The sequence below is a fragment of the Desmodus rotundus genome, chromosome 8 (genome assembly GCF_022682495.2).
Source record: "Desmodus rotundus isolate HL8 chromosome 8, HLdesRot8A.1, whole genome shotgun sequence".
Taxonomy (NCBI): Eukaryota; Metazoa; Chordata; class Mammalia; order Chiroptera; family Phyllostomidae; genus Desmodus; species Desmodus rotundus.
In genome coordinates, this window is record NC_071394.1 from 29,861,522 (window position 1) to 29,879,083 (window position 17,562).

The following is a 17,562-nucleotide window of genomic DNA, read 5'->3' on the forward strand; positions in this document are numbered from 1 at the left end:
ACACAAAGGCTTCTGGAGTTCCAGGTGTTCCTCTTGAAGGGCCCCAGCACAGACTTAGTTGTACCCACTTGCTCTGAGCTTCAACACTGGGGCAGCAGCTTAACAGGCACCAGGGACATACAGGAAGGAACTGAAGTATCTGGCATTAGGGTGAGAATTGGAGGGGTAGCTTTCTCCATGACAGAAGTACTGGCAGAGGCTGTTGTTCCTTTGCTGAGCCCTCCCCTCACAGAGCTGGCAGGTGGACACCGTATCTGGATTTCCATGAACCTGGGTAGCGCTGTTCTCCCTACCTTGGTAATTACCTGAGATCCTGCCCCCCTGCCCCACCTGACTGTGGGCCCACACAAGTTGTTTCCAGTGTGTTTTCCATACAAATGGCCTTAGCTAATGCTTCAGACTTTCCTAATATCTCTCAAACAACAGCATCTAGCCTTAGCATGCCCCATGTCTCTTGCTAAGTGGCCCCAGGCCCAGAACTAGTGGCAGCTGGCCTTGGTTCGCAGGTTGGCCTCTCCTGGGCACCTCCAAGCCCAGCACAATGAGCAGCCACCTGAAGATCACTTTGTAGCTCTTAGTAAGTGATCCAGGTAAAACACAAGTGGTGGCTGACCTTGGCCTGCATCTCCTGGAGGCCCCAGAGACAGCACACCCAGTGAAGACCTTCAGATCACATTGAAGCACCACCCAACCACCTCCACAAGTGACGCACTCAAGGAGCAGACTCAGTGAGCACCAGAGACCCACTGAAGTAAGTTCTGCTCTGTGGGATGGGCCCCTGTGCAGTTATCCTCTATGGTGGTTGGTGGTCACAGCCATTTCTTGCAGTCCATCGCCTGGGGGTAAATCTACCCCATTGACCTGCCAACAGCAACTGAGGTTCAGCTACAACAGGAGGGTGTACACAGATCACACAGCAGGTGGTAGCACACGTGGAGTACCTAGCTTGGATGATCAGGGAGGCTGTGCCACTGGACACGTACTACATAAGGCTATGACACCAAGCCCGGGAGACATAGTAGCTCTACCTGATACATACACAGGGAGGCTGCCAAAGTGAGGAGACAAAGAGACATGCCCCAAATACAAGAACAGGACAAAACTCCAGGAAAAAAAAAACTAAACAAAATGAAGACAAGCAATCTACTAGATACAGAGTTCAAAACACTGGTTATAAGGATGCTCAATGAATGTAGGGGAAGAGTAGATGAACTTAGTGAGAACTTCAACAAAGAGATGGGAAACATAAAAAAGAACCATTCAGAAATAAAAAATATATTAACTGAATTGAAGACTACATTATAGGGAATCAACAGGGACAGAGATGAAACAGAGGATAAAATCAGAGATTTGAAAGACAAGGGAGCAGAAAACACCCAATCAGAACAGCAAAAAGAAAAAAGAATTTTAAAAATTAGGATAGTATAAGGAGTCTCGGGGACAACTTCAAGCACACCAACATGTGTATCATGGGGGTGCCAGAAGGAGAAGAGAGCCACAGACTGAAAACCTATGTGAAAAAATAAGGACAGATAACTTCCCTCGCATAAGGAACTACACACACAAGTCCGGGAAGCACAGAGAGTCCTAAACAAGATGAATCCAAGGAGGCCCACACCAACACACATCATAATTAAAATGTCAAAGGTTAAATACAAAAAAAAATCTTAAAAGCAGCAAGAGAAATAAATGTATCTTGTTATCTCTAAGGGAGTACCCATAAGACTGTCAGCTGATTTCTCAACAGAAACTTTGCAGGCCAGAAGGGATAGGTAAGAAATATTCAAAGTGATGAAAAGCAAGTACCTTCAACCAGGATTACTCTACCCAGCAAAGCTATCATTTAGAGTCAAAGGACAGATAAAGAGCTACCCAGACAAGAAAAAGCTAAAGTTAATCACCACTAAACCAGTATTACATAAAATGTTGAAGGTTTTCATTAAGGAGAAAAGAAGTTAAAAATGATGAATAATAAAATGGCAATAAACACATACCTATCAACATCTGAATCTGAAAAAAACAAAATAAACAAACAAGCAGAAGAGAAAAAGACCCATAGATACTGAGAACATTCTGACGGTTGCCAAATGGGAGGAGGGTAGGGGGATGAGTGCAAGGTGAAGGGAATAAGAAGGTAGTTACAGAGCAGCCCCGGGAATGTAAAGTACAGCCCAGGAACACAGTCAGTAATGTTGTAGTAACGATGCGTGGTGCCAGATGGGTACTAGGGTTGTTATAGAGTAGCTAATCGCTGGGGTGCACACCTGAAACTAATATAATCTTGTATGTCAACTGTGATCAAAAAATAAAAAATTATTTTTTAAAAATGGAAGATACATTTTTTAAAAGCAATAAAAATTAACAACACTGAGTTATTTTTTTTTTTGTCAGATTGGCAAACAGTAAGGAATGACCTTGTCCATGCCTTCACTTAGCAAGTTCAAGGACTGGCTGGTCTAATACTCAGGTCTAGTCAGAGCCCTCTCTCTGAACATACAGCCTCATGTTTTCACTTACTATTGTTTATTTACTCTTATTCAATAAATTTCACTGCTTTTCTGTTATAAAAACAATATGTACTCAGTATAAAAAAATATATAAAATACCAAAAAATGCAAACCTGTAGTCTCAATACCAATTTTTATAAGCAGCATTTATTCTTATTATAAATAAAGTTAGGATGACATTAAATATAGTATCCTGTACCCTATTTTATCTTCACCTAACATCTTACCAAGCACAGCCTCCTGTTTATACCTGCACACTCATTTTATTTAAGCAGGGCAGTACTTCGTTCAACAAATTTTGTCCCAAATGTACCTTTAATGCCTTGTCACATCAAATTCACACCACCGATGGCTGTCCCACGGCCAGCTTCAATTCCTCACTCTGTTAGAACTTTGGTGCTGCCTGTCTCTGGTCCCTGCCATAGGGAATTCCAGGGAGTGAGAGAATCGATGTTTATGTGGATTTTTCACTTCCGGCTTTCAAACTCCTTAAAGGGCCTCTTGGGATCCAAGCGTGTTTCTTAGAGAGCCTCAGAGGCGGCCGTGCCACACCCTGGCGTCTTTCCAGCCACCCCCCAGCATGGAGAGGAGATAGACATCTGGGTCCCATGTCACCATCTTTATTAAAGCTTAATTCCTTCTCTGCAATAATACCACCTGCCACGGCTTAGAGTTTTGTTTTCCAAAGCCTCCTCAGTATTTCCTGGAATAAGCAAGAAAAACATATGCCCATTTGCTAGTCTTTCAAACTGCTTCTTGTGAAATGACGATAACAGAGGATTCCAGCTCCCCAACGTCTTAGAAACAATATAAACATTTTGAAATCTCAGTCAGACCTGTGCTTCAGAATTAAGAGAAAAATAAAATTATACAACTTTACTGCACATCCAAACACAATGCAGAAAAAGATGAAGCACCCTGAATTTACAAACAAGGGTTTTGAGGGATCTTCAACACCCACCCCAAGCACTCTCCTTCAGGGAAGACTTCCTGGAAGAGGTGATATCTGAGCCAATGAATAAGGATGAGTAGAAGTTAACCAGGGCAAGGTGGGGGCAAAGAGTAGGACCATCTTAAGAGTATGATATGAGCAAAGGCACAGAAGCAAGAAGTAGAGAAGTGAATTTATTCTGTGTTTTGCTGTTAAAGAATAATGTGGCACTGGGCTTTCAATCAAAAGTCCTTAATGTTCCTCACAACCAAAACTACTGGTATGTTACAAGCTATGCTTGCTTATAGGAACTGAAAAAGCATTCCTTACTGAAAAATGAAGTGGGCTGAGTGCAAAGACCAAGTCCAAGTGCAAATGGTGATGGGGCATTGTGTGCAAGAGGGGCCGTGTGCAGAAGAATAAGTACACATATTTAAAAATTTAATCACTCCATGTCACAGCCGATGAATACAAAAGGCCCCCTGCCCAGTCAGGAGGGAGGCGCCCTTAGAGAATATCTCACACTTCCGTACTTCTGATCAAAGAATACAGTTCCTGCTCTGCTTTCCCCACCCCAGTCTCATTCTGCTGGCACTAGGCGGAGGAACCTTGCTTCAGGTGCTTGACCCAGAAGGGATGGTAACAGAAGTACAAGGTGTGGGGGTGGGGAGCAGAGGAAGCGTGGCAAGAAATGTAACTGGAAAATCAGGAAGAAAGCAAATCTCTGAGAAAGACTCATAGATTAGTTGGATGACAGCTAAGGAGGGGGAGATTAAAGGGTGCAGGGATTGAGCAAAAAAGGAAAAAGGACTCGTGAACATGGACAGCAATGTGATGATTGCAGAGTGGGGAGGGGATAGAAGGTGACTAAATGCCAATGGAAAAAAATACAATACAAAAAGAAAAAGAAAATCTCAAATCAGCCCAGGCTGAAAGCAATGTGTCATATTCTGGTGGGCTTCATAGATCTAGTGACTGTGTCTGCTTGCCATCATTTTTCACAGTATTAAAATCTTTATCTATAATGTTTTTAGCAATTTGGATTCCTGAAATTTCTTCTCCCCAATAAGAATGCATCTCCAAATATTGTCTGTCTTTTCTTGATACAGACTTTTATGTATGTTTAGATCATATGCAAGTTTCACCCTAACAGGAGGAAATAATCTTGCGTTAGAATTACGGTTTATGTATACAGATCTATACAAATGTGTGTGTGTGTGCACATAAGGTGGTGCAACAGACACGCAGTAACCATTGGACTGCATTTCCTAAAGGCTTTTACATACCTCTGTGGCTTGGAACATGCTGTTCCCCCTGCCTGAATGCCTTTCCACCTATGCCTTCCCCACCCGATATATTCTCACATATTTGAGGCCCAGCACCCCCTCTTTGAAGACATCCACAACGGCTCTGGCAGTGTTAATTATTCTACCTGTGTTTCCAGAGCATTTTCTAACACTTTCTAGCATTTAAGACAGTAGCTCTCAAGTGTGGCTGCACGTTAAAATCACGGGGGTTACTTTGCAACAATGTCATTGCTGGGCTTACTCCCTAGAGATTCTGATGTTCCTGATCTGAGGTGGGGACCAGGAATCAGTATTTTTTAAAAGCTCTTCACATGGTTCAAATGTGAATAAGTATTGAGAATCACTATTTATCTAACACTTATTTAGCTTTACCTAACATGTTTATTTTTAAAGATTTTATTTATTTCTAGAGAGGGGAAGGGAGGGAGAGAGGGAAACATCAATGAGTGGTTGCCTCTCATGTGCCCCCTACTGAAGACCTGGCCTACAACCCAGGCACGTGCCCTGACTGGGAATTGAACTGCCAATCCTTTGGTTCGCAGGCTGGCGCTCAATCCACTGAGCTATACCAGCCATGGCTATCTCACACTTTTTGAAATATTGTAGTTTTGTTTTATTCAGTTCAAAATATTTTTTTTATTTATTGAAAAATGTTTTTTCAATAAATTAAAAGAGAGAACGAGAGAGAGAGACATCAGTTTGTCGTGCCACTTACTTATGTATTCATTGGTTGATTCTTGCATGTGCCCTGACTGGGGATTGAACTCACAACCTTGAAACATGGGGACGATGCTCTAACTAATGGAGCTACCCAGCCAGGGAAGTTCAAAATATTTTTAAATTTCTCTTAAGACTTGCTCTGTGATCCATGGATTACTTAAAAATGTATTCGATAATTTCCAAGTATTTAGATATTTTCAGTTACATTGATGTTGTTGATCTTTAGTTTAATTCTATTATGGCCAGACAACTTACATGTATGATTTAAATTGTTTTAAATTTGTTCAGCTTTGCATTAGAATCTGGAGTATGATCTGTTTTGGTGAATGTTCAATGTGCACTTGAGAGCCATTTGCAGTCTTCTGTAGTTGGGTGAAATGTTATGTACATGTCAACTTGATGAAGTTGATTGACGGTGGTGTTCAATTTACTATATTCTTGTGGATTCTCTGTCTATTTGTTCTATCAAGTACTAAGGGGAAAGTATTAAATTCCCAGCTCTAATTTAGATTTTTCCTTTTTTCCTTTCAGCACTATCAGTTTTTGTGTATTTTGAAACTGTTGTTAGCTGCATACACATTTAGACTGGTGTGGCTGCTTGATAAGTTGACTCTTTTATCATTATGTAATTTTCATCTTTATCCCTGGTAACTTTCATTCCTCTGAAACTTACTTCATCTAATATTAAAGTAGCCATTCTACCTATCTTTGCACTAATATTTGCATAATATAACTTTCCCATCCTTCTACTTTTAACCTACCTATGTTACCGGACACGGACCAAGCCTGGAGCTGGTCTGCTTCAGGCCTGCCTGTGGTGTGTGGGTTCTTGACTTTCTGCAGGAAAGATTTTGCAACACAAGCCCAGGGGATTTTGAGAGTATGTTTATAAAAGCTGGGGACAGTGAAACAAAGGAAGGGCTTGGGATCGAAGAAGCGACACGGGAGAGCCTAGGCAGTGCTCTGCTTTGGCTCCCTGGAAACATTATAGGAAAGAAGTGAGCCAAGGTGAAAAAGGAGGCCTTGGAGACAGGTCAGGGGTTAGTGCAGGACAAGCTGCTGCTGCCCACTGCTCCCCTGGTTGCAAGTCTTGTGGGGACCCTGAGAGTTTAGGAGGAAGTAAAAAGTTCGTGCCTGAGAAGGGCTATGCTCTAGAGCGAGCCCTCACCCGGTCTTTGTCTTGAGGGTTTTTCTTTTCTTCTGTGGGCGAGAATCTTAGGGGAGGGTGTCAGCAGAATATTCATCAGCTTTCCAGGTGTGTTTTTGATAAAGTAATGCATCAAAATGAGCATATAGGGGAGTTTGGGAGTCTTCTTTGGTCTGCTTTACCATTTTACTGTTATCTCGGGTCTGTCTGGCCCCTGACGTCATCTGTCCTTAGGTTTAGCTGGTACGAATGGCATTAATTGGGTCTCTGTTCTCTATCTCCTCAACCAGGGTATTTAAGCTATGTATTTAGGAAGGATAGGTATAAACCATTTGCTCTTAAGTGTCCTTGGTTAGGGAAGATAAGGTCTTGCGATTGACTAACTGTCTGTAAGGTGTTCAAATTGTTTTGGTCTTGTTTAATTATCTCAGTTTCCCCATTCCACTTGCCTAGCAATTTTCCTAGTTTCTTACTATCCTGCTTCATCTGTACCAGTGTTTTCTGTAGACAACGTTTAGTTGGGTCTTGCTTTATTATTTTCTATGACATTTTAAAATTCTCATTGATGTATTTAGACTATATAAGTTTTATGTAATTATTGATATATTTGGATTAGATATGCCACTTTATTGTTTTCTTTTTGTTCTCTATGTTACATGTTCCTGATCTGTCCCTTGTCTTGCTGTTTTTTAGGTTATTTCACTATTTTTAGTATTCTATTTTAATTTATCTATCGAGTTTTTAATTACATTTTGTTTAGTTCTGTTAGCAGTTGCTCTTAAGATCCCAAAATAAGATAAAGTGCTTCTCAGATAAGGTCAAGTTAAAGAAGTTCATCATCACCAAGCCATTATTATATGAAATGTTAAAGGGACTTATCTAAGAAAAAGAAGATAAAAAATAGGAACAGTAAAAATGACAGCAAACTCACAGTTATTAACAACCACACCTAAAATCAAAACAAAAGAAAACTAAGCAAACAACTAGAACAGAAACAGAACCACAGAAATGGAGATCACATGGAGGGTTATCAATAGGGGATTGGGAGGGGGAGAGAGGGGGGAAGGTACAGAGAATAAATAGCATAAATGATAGGTGGAAAATAGACAGGGGGAGGGTAAGAATAGTGTAGGAAATGTAGAAGCCAAAGAACTTATAAGTATGACCCATGGACATGAACTATAGCGGGGGAATGTGGGAGGGAGGGGGTGGGAAGGATGGAGTGGAGAGAGGGGGGTGGGAAATGGGACAAATGTAATAGCATAATCAATAAATATATCAAAAACAGACTACTTAATCTACTTAAAAGAAATATTTTAGCACTTCAAGGGAAGTTTAGAAAACTCACCACCACATGTCTTTTTACTCGTCTTCCTTATGTTGTAGTTGTCATACATGTAATATCTATATGCTTTGTAAAACCAACCAGATAGTGTTATATCTGCTTTCAACTGTTACATGTATTTTTAACTTCACAGTCTGTTCACCCAGATATTTACTATATCTCTTGCAGTTCCCTCCTTCATGAAGTTTCAAGTCTCCCTCTGATACCATTTCCTTTTTATATGAAGAACTGCTTTTAGCAATTCTTTTAGAGCAGGTCTGCTAGTAACAAATTCTTATTTTTTTCTCATGAGAATGTCTTTATTTTGCATTCATTCCTGAAGGATATTTGCATATACCTAGCATTCTAGGTTTGCTATTCTTTCCTTTCAGCACTTTAAAAGTGCAGTGTGGCTTCTTTCTGGCCTCCATGGTTTCTGATGAGAAGCTTATGGCCATTAAATTTCTATTCTTCTTTCTTTAAAGTGTTATCCTTCTATGACCTCTTTCTAGATTTTTTTTTCAGTGTCCTATAGCTTGACTATGATATGTGTGAACATGAATTTCTTTTGAATTTATTTTGTTTGGGGCTTCTTGAATCTATGAGTTTATGTCTTTAATCAAATTTGGGAAATTTTTAGGCATCATTTATTCAAATCTATGCACGTGCGCTCTTTGTCCTGCCTTTTGGGGACTATGAGAACATAAATGCTAGGCTTTTTGGTATTTTCCCACAGATCCCTAAGGTTTTCTGTTCATTTTATGTTTAATCTTTTTTTCTCTTTATTGTTTGATTGGCTGATTTTCTGTTTTCAAGCAACATCTTAATATAACTCCTATACATAAATGAGTATGTTTGAATGGCAGGATCGGCCTCTAGGACATTATGACTCTGAGTGATGGAGTATTAAAACCACTGCCCTGTATCCAGAAGGTTGTCAGATGGGAGGGGCTGTGGGAGAATGGGTGAAGAGGTGAGGGGATTAAGAAGTACAAATAGGTAGTTACAGAATAGCCATGGAATGTAAAGTACAGTACAGGAAATGGAGTAGCCAAAGAATATACTCATGAACCACGGACATAAACAATGGCGGGGGGATTGACTGAGGGAGTAGGGGGTGCTGGGTGGAAGGGGGAAAGGAGGGGAAATGAGGACAACTGTAATAGCACAATCAATAAAATATAATTAAAAAAACAACAACACCACAGCCCTGTATCACAATTAGGTTTTGAAGGGCTGAGAAATGGCCACTGAGAACATGGTATCTTCTCACCAGAAGTGAGGCCCATCTGTCACACATTTATTATTTCAACAAATTCTGTCACAGTTCAATCTCTGTTTCTCCTTCTGCACGAGGAACTTGAACCCATTTTTTTCTGTTACTTTTATTCTAAAATAGTAAAGACAGCAGGGAATTCTGCATCTTGATGGGCTACCACCCTTAGCAGTCTTTAAAATTTGTGAGATTCTCACCTAGGTTTACTAAAGAACAGAGACAAGATTAATCTTGGGCAGTGTTTACTGTAATCCTAAAGCTTCATTTTCAGCATTTTGGCGGGGGGCAGGGGGGGGTCCTTGGCAAGGATCCCCAGCCAGTCAATGATGTGGTGGTTTATGTCTTGTCTCCAATAACTCATTAACAAGTCACGTTTCAATTTGTTAGTGTGATCTTGGTGACTTTCTGCCACATTGCTATATGAGCAGCATCTCTACGCAATAATGTCAAAGATTACATTAAAAAACATTTAAATTACTATTATGTTTGAGTTTCAGATTTGGAGTTTAATCTCTTTTATTCATTACCAGACAAGAAAGACTAAGTGGCACAGCCCAGCTCCTGCTGTCCCTGATCCCCACTCCATGCCTTGACACGTAACAAGGTCACCTTGTGTAAGACTAAACAGCCTGCATCTTAGGATACACACCAGTGCCGGTCTGTGTTATTGCTTTGACTCTCTATTGGAAGCCAGAGGAACTAGAATAGTAGCTATTGCAACATCAGACAGGAAGACAACAGCCTTATAGAGTGCTTACCACTTGCCACAACTGTACAAGGTCAAGTCCTTCACTGATAAAACCTATTCGATTAATATCAGAATTCAAAAATTTTATCTTTCATATTCTTATCTTTTGTTCTTTCTATTCCTGCTCAGTATTACATTCTATGTAATTTCATCATATCAATCTTCCAGCTCTCAAGTTCCTCCTTCAGGGACAACTGTGTCGTGTCTAGTCTAGTCTTTTAAAGCATTTACTATTGGAGTCTCCCCAAAATAATAATGACTTCCTATTATCCACTCTAACAAAGCATAGAGAAATCTCTACCACACACTTATTTATTTCAAAACAAAAAATAAGTTGACAACCTTACTAACAATCCAATGACAGTATTAAACTAACTATGTAACTGTGATAGTTTCCTTTTTTTATGAAACGAATCAATGTTGTGTGTGAAATACATATTTGCATATACTGCAGGTGTCAGGGTAAATTAGCACAACAACATTAGGAAGCAATTAAAAAATGCTGTCAAGAAACTTTACCCAGTAGTTTAAGCCTATGAAACTTATGCAACATAGAAAATGCTCTGAAAATACCATTACATTGAAAATTTATACATGCAACATGAATTATCACTATGAACATAAGCTAGAACAAAATGTAAACAGTATTTGGCTTTTGGTGGTGAAACTATGGGTAATATATTTTTTCAGCTTTTCTTTTAAGTAAATTTTATGATACTTTCTTAACTGAGATAAAATTCACATAACATAGAATTAGCTATTTTTTAGTTGTATTTTTATTGTTTATGCTGTCACAGTTCCCACTTTTTCTACCTTTCCGCACCTCCACCCACCCCATCCCCATATTGTTGTCCATGTCCGTGGGTTGTGCATAAATGTTCTCTGCTTAATCTCTTCACCATCTTTCATCCTGTTCTCCCCCTGCCCCACTCCTTTCTGGCAGGGTCAGTCTGTTTTTACGTATCTAAGCTTCTGTTACTATTACTATTTAGTTCGTTGGTTTATTGTGTTCATTAGACTCCACATATAAGTGAGATCATGTGGTAGTTTTCTTTCACTGACTGGCCTAATTCATTTAGCACCATTTTCCCCAGATCCGTCCATGCTGTTGCAAAATCTAAGAGGTTCTTCTTTTTTACTGCTGCATAGTATTCCATTTTGTAAATGTACCACAGTATTTTTTATCTACTCATCTCCTGGTGGGCCTTTAGGCTCTTCCCGGATCTTGGCTGTTGTAAATAGTGCAGCTATAAACATACGGGTGCATATGTTTTTCCGTATTGGTGTTTTGGGATTCTTGGGGTATTTTTAAAGTGAACGATTCAGTGGCGTTAAATACACTCACAATGTTGTACAACCATCACCTTCATGGAGTTCCAAAACATTTTGTTACCCCAAAAGGAAACCTCATACCCATTAAGCAGCCTTTCCACAGTCCCTCCTCCTCTGTCCCTGGCAACAATGAATCTATTTTCTGTCTTTATGTGTTTACTTTTCTAGATATTTCATATAAATAAAATCACGCCAAGTGTTACCTTTTCTGCCTGGGCATTTAGTTGGTATAGTGCTTCCACAGCTCATCTTAGTCATGGTGCATGTCAGTACTTTACTCCTTTTTATCGGTGAATAATATTCCATTGTGCGGATATCACATCCAGTTTGTCCATTTTCTCCCGACAGTCGATTGGGATGTTCCCACCACTTGGCAATGGTCAACAGTGCTGCTGTGACATTCCCTACAAGTTCCTGTTTGAATACCTGTTTTCAGTTCTTTTGGGACTACACAGAAGAGTGCTTCTGGAAAGAACCAGAACTAGTTGCTCGGCAGAGGCACAGTTTCTAATTTTTCTCTCTGAATTTATGTGAAGTACCTCAGATGTGATGGAAAACATAAAAGGGGAGCCCAGGGTAGGTTTTCCCATCACCATAGTCCTGAGTGAAAGTCACAGTAAGCCTGTGAGCCCTGCCGGGCTGCCACAGCGGTCCCAGGCGCTCTAGTCCAGCGCTGCTCAAAATGCAGGCCAGACGTCGGATGCCGGTGTGTGAACCAGGTGGCTGGTACCAGTCAGGGGCTGGCATTTTGAGCAGTGCTACCGAACAGTGGTGATATGCTAAGCACTGATAAGAATCTGGGGGAAGTTTTGTGATAAAACTAATGGACGTCCAAGAATCTTTGAATGAAAGTTAGGACAAAAGTATGCTTTTGGGCCTCTAGGGGCCTGACAATAGGCTTCTATTAACCTTGGATGGCACCCTCAGGCCACTTCTGGAGGTAGGAAAGGATGAGAAGAGTTTGCACAGCCCTCTGTCCTGGAAGGCTTCTCCCCATGACATTCATGACTTGGGGGTAGCTTACTGGATTGATGGTTACCCCAGCAACAGGTGCTGTGCAGCTCTCATCAGTCATTCTGCCCTGTGTGGGACAACTCGGTCAGAACACTGGCTTAGCAATATTGTACTGACATAGTTGTGGCTCTCTTCTAGGGTTTGCTTCCAGTTTCATCACAGAGCTGATCCCAAAGTTATGCAAACGGCCTGAAGTACACCTCTACTTCTGTTTCTTTCCAGAGGAATCAAATCCTTTTAAAGAGATTGTAAATGGAGAAAACATCTCTCTTGATGAAAAGGTTAGAAATTCATTTACATATTATTTTTTGAATGTCACATATTGAACCCCACTGGAGCCCCTGGAAGGATATTACACAGATATTGTCTCCAGCAAAAAAATAAAATAAAATAAAATAAAATAAAATAATAAAGTAAAATAAAATAAAATAAAATTTAAAAATCCACCCGAGAAACAATTGTTCCTCTTAATGGGATGTGGAGATGAATTCCTGTTGGGCATCAGGCATCAGTCAAGTGCTCAAAAACTGTTGAGACAGAAAATGTTGCAGGTTTTTAATCAAAGTGCTGTCTGGGTCAGAGTGATATTCTAGGTTGGTTCGGCCTAACTTAAATGTCTCACCCAAAGTTGGTGGCCTTTAACATCCCTGTTTAGCTACAGAGAGCTTTAAGCAGAGGGAAGCAAAGCAAGCAGCTGGTGTGAATCTGTTTGGCTGCTAAGTTTTCAATGCAAAGGCTCAGTTTTGAACACTTCTTACTAAGCTTTCAGTACCATTCTGGAACCTGAATTCTGGGTAAGCAATGAGTGTTTCCCAATAGCTAATGCTGAGATTTCTGCACCAGACAAAGAAAAGCCATCCTGACCTTGAAGTCATGTCCTGTTCCTTGGGTAAGCAATAGACTCAAATTTTTAGCAGTAGGGTTTTCAGGTTAATAATTCCTGCTACCTGCCCTCCCCCAACCAAGCCACTGAGAACTTAAGAAAATTCAAATCATCTTTCTGAACCTCTGGCTCTGAGAGAGTCTTTTAGAACCCTGTGACTCTTCCAGATCTATTACTCTTTGCGGCAAATATCTTTCAAATTCAGGTGGCCCTGGAGTGCTGGATTGAAGGAGCTCCTACCCTTCCTGACAGCATGGATGGAACTGGAGAGCACTATGCTAAGCGAAATAAGCCAGGCAGTGCAAGACAAATACCGTATGATCTCACCTATAAGTGGAAACTAATGAACAAAACAAAACAAACAAACAAAAAAAGCAAGCAAAATAGAACCAGAAACATGGAATAAGGAACAAATTGACAGTGACCAGAGGGGAGAGGGGAGGGGGACAAAAGGGGACAGAAGGGAAAAGGTCTGGTCAAGGAACATGTACAAAGGACCCATGGACATGGACAACACGGTGGTGACTGACTATGGGAACAGGGTGGGTGGGTGGGGCAGGGGAGAGCAATGGGAAAAAATTGGGACAATTGTGACTGAACAACAATAAAGTACAATTAAATTAAATTAAAAAAAGAAAAGAAAAGAATTCTAAGGCTACATCAGGACTTGGCAACAAACAATGCCACGTGCCTGCCTTGGACCTGGAAGGAATTCCTACACCCGCACTTTCTGTCTGACCTCTGGGAAGGCTAGTCCCTCGTCTCGAGATCCCATTTCCCGGCACCTTCCACCCCCCTCACCTGCACAGGACTGCTTGAGTCCTCAGCAGTGGGATGGAGTAGAATGGGTTTGGATTCGAACCAACCTAGAGTCAAACCCCAGCTCTGATACTTCCTAGCTGTGTGATTCTGGTGAGACAATTAATTGTAATAACATAAGTAAAATATCCAGGACAGGACCTGGGCTTAATAGGTGCTTGATAAAGTATACTCTTCTTTTACAACTCAACTTGAGCTTGTTTGTAGGAGCTATTGCTGCCTCCCTTAGCTCCCAGGGCCTCCCACATACCCCTTTGCTGTGGTTTTGTTGGGGTTTTTTTTCCCATTTTTACTATGATTGCCATTTTCCTCATCACTCTCTCACTAGACTGAAACTTTGGAGTATTTACATTAGTTGTTTAACACGTGCAGCTTGCTGATTGCTAAGCACCTCCTAAACTACCAGTCCTCAGCCATCTGTCTTACATGCTAAGATATCCCAGCCAGAGCAGTGAAAGGCTCAGCTCAGGAGGCTCCTTCAGCAGTGCCATGGGCTCGGAAGGCCCTCGCAGCACCCGCTCTTCCCAAGCGGAAGCCAGCCAGCAGCACAGAATGTGAAGAGAGGCTTCGTCATTTCCAGGCCATCGAACTACAAAAGAGCTCTTCCGCACTGCCATATGGCCAGTGGAACCAAGCTTGTCCAGCGAGGAGCACTGCGGGGACGCAGGGAGCTGCCCGGTTGCTCACTAAGTCACTGGTCTGATAAGACTTTGGATGCTGCTGGAATCAGAATCCCTGTGGGGAGAGAGGGTGAGGCTTCAACCCAGCAGCGCTGCAGCAGTGAGGATCCTCAGTTAATCCCTCAGCCCTTCTGTATTCCACCTCAGGGGCTTCCACATGGTGCTGGGTGACGCTATAAAGAAAGCCTGAAATGTTCTCTGTGCCAGACTTGAATGTGGGGAGTTGAGTAGGAAATTCACGAAACTATTGTCTGTAGGGGAGAGGGTCTTTTAGTATAAAATACAAATTATTCCATGTGAGGTGACTGATATAGCTCAAAGAGGCCGGCTTAGGTGGTGATGTCCTACCTGAAGAATTTAAAAACACAGGCAAATAGGACCTCACTCAAGAAACTGCAGGGAGCCCTGAGAGACAGCATTCACAGGCTTCAGTCCAGGAGTGATGGCAGGACAAAGCTGGGACCCTGGAGAGATTAGGGTGGAGATGGTGGGAAGGTAGGTGACCAAGGAGAAGGAGCTCCCATAAATATTGAGCCAGCAGTTGCTGAAAGTACCTCAAAGGGAAGTCAAATAAATGGTAATACAAGCCTTTGGGAGCCACGTGTATTTTTGATAAGCCATGAGTAAGATTGAGTTCTTGGGGATAAACTAAGATCCTCCTCAGAAACGTTGAGGGGCACAGTGGCAGCATTACACAGGCAATGTCTAGTTTAAAATCAAAACAGAACAAAACATAAAGCAAAGCTCCTGCTATCTCATCAGCCTGAAAAACCTCTCCGGCTCTCTTACCCCTCCATACCAGTAAGTTTTACTGTAAGTCAAGTGCTGCTCAGGGCTTCACAGGTTTTTACCTCATTGAATTCTGAAAGTATTATCGTTTGGCTGCTTTACAACCAAGGGAAGTGAGGCAAGCAAGTATAGGATGACTTAATCAAGGTCACTTGAGTCCCCAGATCTGGGAATGTGAGCCTAGGAGTCTAAGCCTAGGGCTCCGCCCTCATCACGGACCACACTGCCTCTCCTCAGCCTCTGGGACCACCCCCAGGAGCTTAAGTAGGTTCCGCCTCCCCGCCCCACTGCTGTCCTCTCTGTCACCTCACAGCTGTGCCTGGGGCACTCCGAGGCAGCTCTGCTGTTACTTGGGGTATTTGTGACTCATTTCCAAACTAGACTACGAGATATTTATGAGCGTGAGCCTCATCTCAGAATTATTTTTGAATTCCTTGTGTCCAGTTTGGGGCCTGATTGGACCTAGTAATAATAGCCATTAATATTTATTGACCACCTGCTATGTTCTAGGCAGTGTGCTGAACACTTTTCACACATTATGCGACCCTCTGAGGTAGGCTCTGCTACCTCATTGTACATCTGAGGAGAGTAAGTTTCAGACAGATTGAGTTACCGGAGTTTGCACAGCTAGTCACCTGCAGAGCTAGGGTCTCAAATCAGATCTGTCTGATGCCAAAGCCATTGATTGTAACCTTCACAATATTTTGCTGCTGTTCAAATCCCTGACCTGCTTGTCTAAACTTGCACACTTGTTACGGAAACATACAGAGGCTCTTCCAGCTGAATTTTCCCACCACCTTTGCTGTGGATCCCCCTAAAACTACGCTGCATGTGGTCTTCCTGAAAAAGCTCCATTTTCCTTCTTTTTATTACATAGTCATTACATGGTCACTCCTGATGGCTAATTCACATTGAGCCCTTGCTAGAGTATATAGTTCTGAGTATTTTTAATATTTCAGTGCATTTAATCCTGCCAACAACTGCATGAGGGAGGTACTCCTAGTAAACTCATTTTCCAAGTGAGGAGGAGACTGAGGCCCTGAGAGGCAATTAAAACTTGCCCAAGGTTCCACATTAGCTGAAGATAGGTTGCTATTTACTCCCAAGCCGTCTGGTCCCAGAGCCCCCATTCTTACCCATTGTGCTAACCTGACTCGCCAGCCAGTCTGTGTGCTCAGAGTCTGCCGGCTCTTTAACTAGCATGGGATCTTCAAAGGCCAAGGCTAAGGGCTTGATCTCTGATAGCATTAGTCTGAATCTCAGTCTTGGCCAGATGTCCTGCAAATATTTCACAAATCTGGGCCCTTGGTTACCAAGGAGACCAGGTAGATCGGTGCCAGCCTGCCAGTACCAGGGGGAAAACTGTACTGTTGATAAAAGGTCAGAACTAGCTTTTCCATACCATTGAAATACCCATTCAGGGAGAACACGTTAGCCACTGATACATCTGATAAGGAGTTAATATCCAAAATTTATAAAGACCTTAGAAAACTCAACACCAGAAAACCAAACAATTTAATTTAAGAAATGGGCAAAGGACCTGAATAGATACCTCTGCAAAGAGGACATACAGATGGCCAATAGGCATATGAAAAGATGCTCAACATCAGTATTCATAAGAGAGATGCACATTAAAATCACAATGAGATACCATCTCACACCTGTCAGAATGGCTATCATCAATAAATCAGCAAACACAATCATTGGGAAGATGTGGAGAAAGGGGAACCCCCTCGTGCACTGTTGGTGGGAATGAAAATTGGTGCAGCCACTGTGGAAAACAGCATGGAGTTTCCTCAAAACAATTCAAAATGGATCTGCCCTATGACCCAGAGATTGCACTTCTATGAATTTATCCAAAGAAACTCAAAACACTATTTGAAAGAATATATGCACCCCTATGTTCACTGCAGCATTATTTACAATAGCCAAGATCTGGAAGCAACCCAAGTACCCCATGGTAGGTAAGTGGATAAAAAAGCTCTGTACATTTACACAATGGGATACTACTCAGCCATTTAAAAAAAGAAGGAAATCCTGCCCTTCTTGACAGCATGAATGGACCTGGAGAGCATTGTGTTAAGT